Source organism: Scylla paramamosain, chromosome 8, assembly GCF_035594125.1.
Source record: "Scylla paramamosain isolate STU-SP2022 chromosome 8, ASM3559412v1, whole genome shotgun sequence".
In the NCBI taxonomy this organism is placed as follows: domain Eukaryota; kingdom Metazoa; phylum Arthropoda; class Malacostraca; order Decapoda; family Portunidae; genus Scylla; species Scylla paramamosain.
Window position 1 is genome coordinate 29,224,540 of NC_087158.1, and position 8,003 is coordinate 29,232,542.

At 43.2% G+C, this 8,003-nt stretch overlaps 1 long non-coding RNA gene across 1 annotated transcript in view; it reads left to right on the plus strand.

Annotated features, from left to right (window-relative positions):
* Window positions 1-4,843, plus strand: part of LOC135103114 (uncharacterized) — a 94,176-nt gene extending 89,333 nt beyond the window's left edge. Inside the window, exon 3 of the long non-coding RNA XR_010269928.1 lies at window positions 3,115-4,843. This is a non-coding gene — a long non-coding RNA (uncharacterized LOC135103114). The remainder of the gene's footprint in view (window positions 1-3,114) is intronic.
* The last annotated feature ends 3,160 nt before the right edge of the window (window positions 4,844-8,003 follow it).

Below are 8,003 nucleotides of genomic sequence, written 5' to 3' on the forward strand. Positions count from 1 at the left end.
AATTGATCCAAACATTTAAAAGTTCCAAACACAAAGAGAGATCTGTCGTAAAAATATAAAAAGAGAGACATTGATGACTAAATTACTCAACTTGTCAGTGTGTGTGTGTGTGTGTGTGTGTGTGTGTGTGTGTGTGTGTGTGTGTGTGTGTGTGTGTGTGTGTGTGTGTGTGTGTGTGTGTGTGTGTGTGTGTGTGTGTGTGTGTGTGTGTGTGTGTGTGTGTGTGTGTGAGAATGTTGAATGACTAATCCACGCATGACCTTTTAAGCAGAACAGGTCAGCAGGTCAGCAGTGAGGTCAGTGGACGGACGAAAGAGAGAGAGAGAGAGAGAGAGAGAGAGAGAGAGAGAGAGAGAGAGAGAGAGAGAGAGAGAGAGAAAGGAAGGTCAACAATCACGTGATGCTGCTTGTGTGTGTATGTATGTGTGTGTGTGTGTGTGTGTGTGTGTGTGTGTCAGTCTATACGTGTACCTGCCCCAATTAGTGCAAAATGTTGAAGGTGATGATGGTAGTGGTGATGGTGGTGGCAGTGATAGTGCTGGCAGTAGTAGTGGTTGTAGTGGTGGTGGTGGTGGTGGTGGTGACAAGAGAGAGCAACTGAGATAAGAGAAGAAGAAAACTGGACTGGATGGTGGTGAAGGTGTTGATAGCAGTAATGTCGATGCAGGAAGACGGGAGTAACACCGGCTAACAGATACTAGAGGCATGTAAAGTCAGTGGATGGATGGACAGATCGATAGATGGAAGGATACAGGTGATGGATGGCTCTCTGGCTACGAACTATCATCCCAACCTAGCAGAGAAGGTTCGAGTGTATGTAGGTAGCAAAGATATAATCAGACAGGTGTGAAGGAGAAAGACGAGGAGGAGATGGAGAGCAAGGAGAAGGAGGGAGAGGAGGAGGTTTCGGTGGTGAGAGTGATAGATGAGGCAAGGGTGGGTTGGCGTGGGTCAGGTGCGCATTAGAGAGAATGAAACAAGATGAGGAACTTGTAGAAAGGATGAGGTTCTTACCTTACTTCACTTTACCTTACCTTACCTTACCTTGCGTTTGTTAGTTAGTATTGGTGTGTAGAGAGAGAGAGAGAGAGAGAGAGAGAGAGAGAGAGAGAGAGAGAGAGAGAGAGAGAGAGAGAGAGAAAAGGTCAAAGGAGAAAGGGAAAATGTTGCATGTTACAAACAATTTAGAGAGAGAGGGAGGAAGGGAAAGGAACGAAAGAAAAGGAAAAGTTTATGAAGACAATATAGAAAAATATAAAATATAAAGACAGAAAAAGAGAGAAGGAAAGAAAGTAGACCAAATAAATCAAAGAAAAAGAAAGAAAACACTAAAAAAGACACCAATACGAAGAAAAAGGAAAAAAAGAAAGGAAACAAAAGAAAGAAGAATCTGACACAAAGAAAAAAACAAAAAAAAAGGAAGAAGAGGAAAGAAGAGAAAAGAAAACAGGAAAATAAAACACTAACGAAGGAAAAAAAGGAAATAGAAACATGAAAGTAAAGAAAATGAAAAAAAAAAAAAAACTGAAGGGAAAAGAAACAAGACAGTGGAGGGAAGGAAAACAAGTAAGGAAGACCTGAAGGGGGAGGAGGACAGGACGGCGGTGATCTGCTTAGGGAGGTGCCACACTACGGTCCCTGATGGAGGGCGGCAAGGAATTTGATTACCTGTGGGGAAGAAAAGCGTGAAATGGTGTCCCCTGTTGCCAGTGTTATTTGTCTCTCCCTTAAGTGTTGTCCCCGCCGTTTGTGTGTGTGGTGGAGGAGGAGGGGAATGTGGGTGTGTTGGTTGGTGGATGGGTGGATGTGTGTTGGAGGGTTTGTGGGTGTGTGTGTGTGTGTGTGTGTGTGGGTGTGGCTGGCTTTGTATTGCTCTTGTTTTCGATATTTTCATCCTTTCACTTTCTTTTTCATTTTTCTGTTAATGTTCTTTTGTTATTTTCCTCGTTTCTGTTTTTTTTTTTTTGTGTGTATCTCTTTTGGGTTTTGTCTTTTTTTCTTTCTTTTGTAGATCTTGTTTTTGTTTTTCGTTGTTCTTGCTTGATGTTTCGTTTTTTTCCTTGCTCTTGTCTTTCTCCTCATTCCGTTGCCATTATATACCACTCTTCATCCCCACTGTATTACCATTTTTATTATCTTCGCTACTGTTTTTGCTTTCATAGTCGCTGTCTTTGTCCTCCTCCTCTTCTCCTCCTCCTCTTCCTCCTTCTCCTCTTCCTCCTTCTCCTGTTTCTTCTACGTCTCTCTTACAATCCCACGGTTATAACTTTAGACGAGATTGTATACTTTATCTTAACAGCCTCTTAAGAGCAGAAAATGTTTTTGCTGCAGTTTGTCCTTCCTTTGTGTTTTGTTGTGTTCCTTTCCCCCACTCCCTTATTTTATTCTTCTACTCCTTTCTTTTGTGTTCCTTCTCCTCCTCCTCTTTTATTTCCTACTTCTCTTACTCCTCCCCCGTTGTGTTCCTCCTCCTCCTCCTCCTCCTCCTCCTCCTCCTCCTCCTCCTCCTCCTCCTCCTCCTCCTCCGCCTCCAGCACCTCCTTCACCTCCTCTTACTCCTTCCCCTTCACCTTACAACCAATCAAGCTTTTGTACACGAATCAATCATATTTTACAGACATTTTCTCCCTCACTTTTCTCTCAATTAGCAGACTCCCCGTGGCGGCAAAAAATAACTCATGAATTCCTGGGGAGGAGAAGGGCGGGGCAAGGAGAGGGAGTGGATGGGCTGCGGTGGGGGGAGGTGAGGGTATGGAAGGGAGATACAGTGGTTACTAGTCACTATTTCGTGCGGTGTAATGGGGTAATTAGGCCAATTAGTGGAGGCTAATTGGTCGTTATCATTAGGCGTGGGAGGAGAGAGAGAGAGAGAGAGAGAGAGAGAGAGAGAGAGAGAGAGAGAGAGAGAGAGAGGAGGGGACTCTGTGGTGACTGCACGTAGAGTAATCAAGGCAACTTTCAAGGTTAATGAGGATTTATAAAAGCAATTGAGTGTTTCTTGAGAATACCAAATAGTTGTGCTCTCTCTCTCTCTCTCTCTCTCTCTCTCTCTCTCTCTCTCTCTCTCTCTCTCTCTCTCTCTCTCTATTAATTTTTTTTTCTCTCTTTTTGCAGGTAAGCACTGTGTGAAGGAACTGGCTATCTTGTGTACGTGTGTGCAAGGTAAGGGTCTATGTATGTGTCTGTGTGTGTGTGTGTGTGTGTGTGTGTGTGTGTGTGTGTGTGTGTGTGTGTGTTTGTGTGTTTGTGTGTTCTCTTGATATATTGTGCAGTTACCCTTTGTGTTTTCTTGTTTGAGTTTTATTTTCTCACTTGTATCATATTTTTCTCAGTAGTGTTTGTTCTTCTATTACGGTGTTCTTTTCTGTTCTGTTAGTATTCGCATCAGATGTATTTATTTTCCTTTTCTTCAATTTGATTATTTTATCAGTATTATTCGTTGGTATTTCCTCCTTGTTTCTCTTACATTCTCTAAAATTCATATCACTGTCTTCTTTTCGTCAATTTGTTTTTATCATTTTGACTTTCATTTCCTTTTTTCTCCTTTCCTTCCTCCCGTTTTCCCATCATCCCCCTTTTTTTATGATTTTGCCTTCCAGTGACTTTTTTCCCTTCCCCTCCTCCTTGTCCTTGTTACTTCCCTCTCCCCTTCCTCCTTCGCTCGTTACTGCAGCCATGCAACACACAGAAAAGAGCAATAACACCAACATCCCGTGCAAATCTCGCAGTAACTTTGATAATAAATCCGACCAATTAACTGATCAGCCAATTAACTAAACGTGCAGTTGGCGAACGGAAAAAAATAACACTGCACAGAGAGAGAGAGAGAGAGAGAGAGAGAGAGAGAGAGAGAGAGAGAGAGAGAGAGAGAGAGAGAGAGAGAGAGAGATTAACAAATGCGTGAGACAGTAAGCAAACGAACGTAGCAAGCGAAACAAATTAACTGCAAGGATCAAACCAACATAAGTAAGAGAAAGAAAAAGGGAAGGAAAAGGTCAGTCAGGAATTGTAGTAGTGGAGCTTAACATACGTAACTAAAACGGAATAAAAACTGCAAATGAGGAGGAATGATGTACGTAAGATATAATTAGAAGAGTATGCAAGACTACTACTCTCAGTTCTCAGGTTGTTAGTACCGAGTCAATAGGATGTTTTATAAGGTAGATTTATAGACAGGAATGATAACGTGGGTATATGAACAGGTAGGTAAGTTTTATACAGGGACTGCCACGTGTAGACCGAGTTCTTGTATTCTCCCTTGTATTTCCATGCTTTGTCTACTCTTAGGACACCATACAGAGAGAACTATGGGCTGACGAGGCTAAGAGTGTGAATAATGTGTGTATGAGTGTGCGCTGCTTTGTCTGACTCACAACGTTTAGAATTCTCGATCTGCTACAAGGATAAAGTTATACTGTTATTTAATACTCTTATATCATCACACATCCTTCACTTCTCAAGGAAATGCAGATGTTGAAGTGTTAGGCAGATGTGTGGAGGGTCTGGGCAAGTGTGTGTGTGTGTGTGTGTGTGTGTGTGTGTGTGTGTGTGTGTGTGTGTGTGTGTATGTGTGTGTGTGATGGGAGGGGAGAGATTGCAGGAGGTGAAAGGGTGAGGTTCATGTGTGTGTGTGTGTGTGTGTGTGTGTGTGTGTGTGTGTGTGTGTGTGGTCTTGTCCTTCTCGTGTTAAAAGTGCTGATAATTAAGGCAAGGTAAGTAATTATGACCCGCAGCGGTTTTTGTGTGAAAGGAAGGTAAAAATGGATAAGGCAAGAGAGAGAGAGAGAGAGAGAGAGAGAGAGAGAGAGAGAGAGAGAGAGAGAGAGAGAGAGAGAGAGAGAGAATAAAGCAGAGGAGGGTTGAAAGGAGGTCAAGAAAATGCAGGACTGCAAAATTATATCAGAAAGAGAGAGAGAGAGAGAGAGAGAGAGAGAGAGAGAGAGAGAGAGAGAGAGAGAGAGAGAGAGAGAGAGAGAGAGAGACACAGCATAATGTAGTTTAATTTCGTCCTCTCTCTCTCTCTCTCTCTCTCTCTCTCTCTCTCTCTCTCTCTCTCTCTCTCTCTCTCTCTCTGGAACGGTCACTGAAAGTCTTCCATCAACATGAAAAGGCTTTGAACTTAATTAAATCTTGGGTTATACCACATTCTTCCCTGAGAGAGAGAGAGAGAGAGAGAGAGAGAGAGAGAGAGAGAGAGAGAGAGAGAGAGAGAGAGAGAGAGAGAGAGAGAGATACGGAAACACAACCTTAGATAAACAGTCATATAAAAAAAAAGAAAAACAAGAAAGAGGAAAACGTGAAAAACAAAAAAAAACAATAAGGAAAAAAAATTAACATATGGGATAACGATTAAAAAAAAAGTCATTAGGAGAGACACACAAACACAAAAAATGAACTCTCTCTCTTCTTTACGTGGCGCACCTGGCTGGCAGGGAGGTAATTAGCGCCAGTGGGGACAGGTGTTGGGCGAGGGATGGCTGTCACCTTACTTCCTCTCACCTGATGAAGACTAATGAAAAAAGAGAGGTAATAAGCTTTTTTTCAGTGACTCTAATCTACATACATGGTTCTATGGTTCTAATTGTGACAGGTGAGAGAGAGAGAGAGAGAGAGAGAGAGAGAGAGAGAGAGAGAGAGAGAGAGAGAGAGAGAGAGAGAGAGAGAGAGAGAGAAATGATGATGAACAGGAGAGGGGCGAGGAAAGAAAATGATGAGAGGGAAAGGCAAGGAAAGAATGAAGGGCGGGAAGGGACACTTTTGAAAGGCGAGGGAGGAAGGATGATGAGGAAGAAGAGGGAGGAAGAGGAGGAGGAGGAGGAAGAGGAGGAGGAGGAGGAGGATAAAACTGAGAGACAGACAGGAATGAAGAAATAAAGGGAAAAAAAATAAAATAGAGAAGATCTGGAGTTTAAAAATAAAAAGTGTGATTAATGAAGATAAAAAAAAATGGAAGGAAGGGAAAGAGGAATGAAGGGAGGAAGAAGGAAAGGAATGAGTGCAAAGTGAGAGACAGGAAGAGGGAGATAAAGGAGGAAGAAGGAGATAAAAAGAACACGGCTGATGTGACGGAAGGACAGGAGATCGGTGGGAGGGAAGGAGGGAGGGAGGGAGGGAGGGAAGGGAGGGAGAGACGAAGGAAAGGGAGGAGCCGGTGAAGGAGTGACGTGATTAAGGATCCTTCTCCCTTTCACCTCCTCTTCCTCCTCCTCCTCCTCCTCTCACTCGTTTTCCTCCCTCTCCACCATCCTCGCCGCCTCGTTTCCTCCCTCTTCTCTCTCCTCCTCCTCCTTCCCTCCCTCCCTCCCTCCTCCCCTCCTGTCTTTGAATAACATGATGAATGAGAGTTGGATGTTTCGCTTTGGATCTTTACAAGTCTGGTGTGTGTGTGTGTGTGTGTGTGTGTGTGTGTGTGTGTGTGTGTGTGTGTGTGTGTGTGTGTGCATACGTCAGCACACACACACACACACACACACACACACAGATGGATATGTTAGGTGAAACGTGACCAGAGAGAGAGAGAGAGAGAGAGAGAGAGAGAGAGAGAGAGAGAGAGAGAGAGAGAGAGACTTACATCATCCTCACATCTTGATCAGCTGTGACTATGAACATAAGTCGACAAGAACAATAACAAGATGTGGCTGTGCTCATCAAATCATCACATTGCCGACTGAGGCTGCGGGAGGAGGAGGAGAAGGAGGAGGAGGAGGAGATGAAGGAGGTGTGAGGTTGTGAAGGAGGATGAAGGTCGAGGCTAATGATCTGACCTAAGACGTGACTGAATGAATTAATCCTGAGAGAGAGAGAGAGAGAGAGAGAGAGAGAGAGAGAGAGAGAGAGAGAGAGAGAGAGAGAGAGAGAGAGAGAGGACAATTACACAAACCAACCAATCTGACAAGCCACGGAAATTAACAGGACCACACACACACACACATACACAGTGATCCATCCACACACACACACACACAACACACACACACACACACACACACACACACAGAGGGCGCCCCCATGCAGTTATCAACACCTGCAACAATCACTCACTTCAGGCTAACGAGGACAAACCAGCGGGACAGCCAGGAGACATTGGTACTAACAAGGAAACCGCTCGTCCATCACTAACTCTGGCCCGTGTGTGTGTGTGTGTGTGTCTGTGTTGTGTGGTTCTGGTTGGGTTCAGTAATTGGGCAGCTGTTGTTGTATCGTGTGTGTGTGTGTGTGTGTGTGTGTGTGTGTGTGTGTGTGTGTGATTGGTGGGAAACGAGTCTGCTCTTTTTTTATGTTTTTTTTTTCTTTTTGTTTTTGCGGTGTGTTGTTGTTGTTGTTGTTGTTGCTGTTGTTGTTGCTGTTGTTGAATTTTGATGATGATAATGATGATGGTGGTGGTGTTTTTTTTTTTTCTTCTTTAATGTTTTGTTCTTGTTCCTCGTCTTTTTATTCTTCTTCAATTTTTTTTTTCCTACTTCTCTTTCTCCTCCTCCTCCTCTTCTTCCTCCTTCCTCCTTCTCATTTTCCTCCTCCTTCTTCTTCTTAAGAGGATCAAGTAATTTAAGCGATGATTATTTGACCTACGCCTCTCTCTCTCTCTCTCTCTCTCTCTCTCTCTCTCTCTCTCTCTCTCTCTCTCTCTCTCTCTCTCTCTCTCTGACAAGAATTGTATAATTTTTCTGTAGAAATCTTGTATTTTTTTTTTTTATAATTTGCTTCACTTCTTGCTGTCATTCATTCTTCCTTCCTGCCTGTCTGCTTGTGTGTCTGTGTGTTTCTCCACCTGTTAGTACGTTCAGTTATTTGTCTGCCTGTCTGTTCGCCTGTCAGTTTATGTATCTGTGTATCCGTTTTTATTATTTATCTTTATGTGGTGTTTCTGTGTTTCTCAGTTTCTCTTTATTTCTTATTATCTCTCTCTTGGTTTTGCTGTCTATCTACTATGTCTGTCTGTCTGTCCGTCTGTATGTTTCTCTGTCTGCCTGCTTATCTGTCTGTCTGTCTGTCTATCTGTCTGT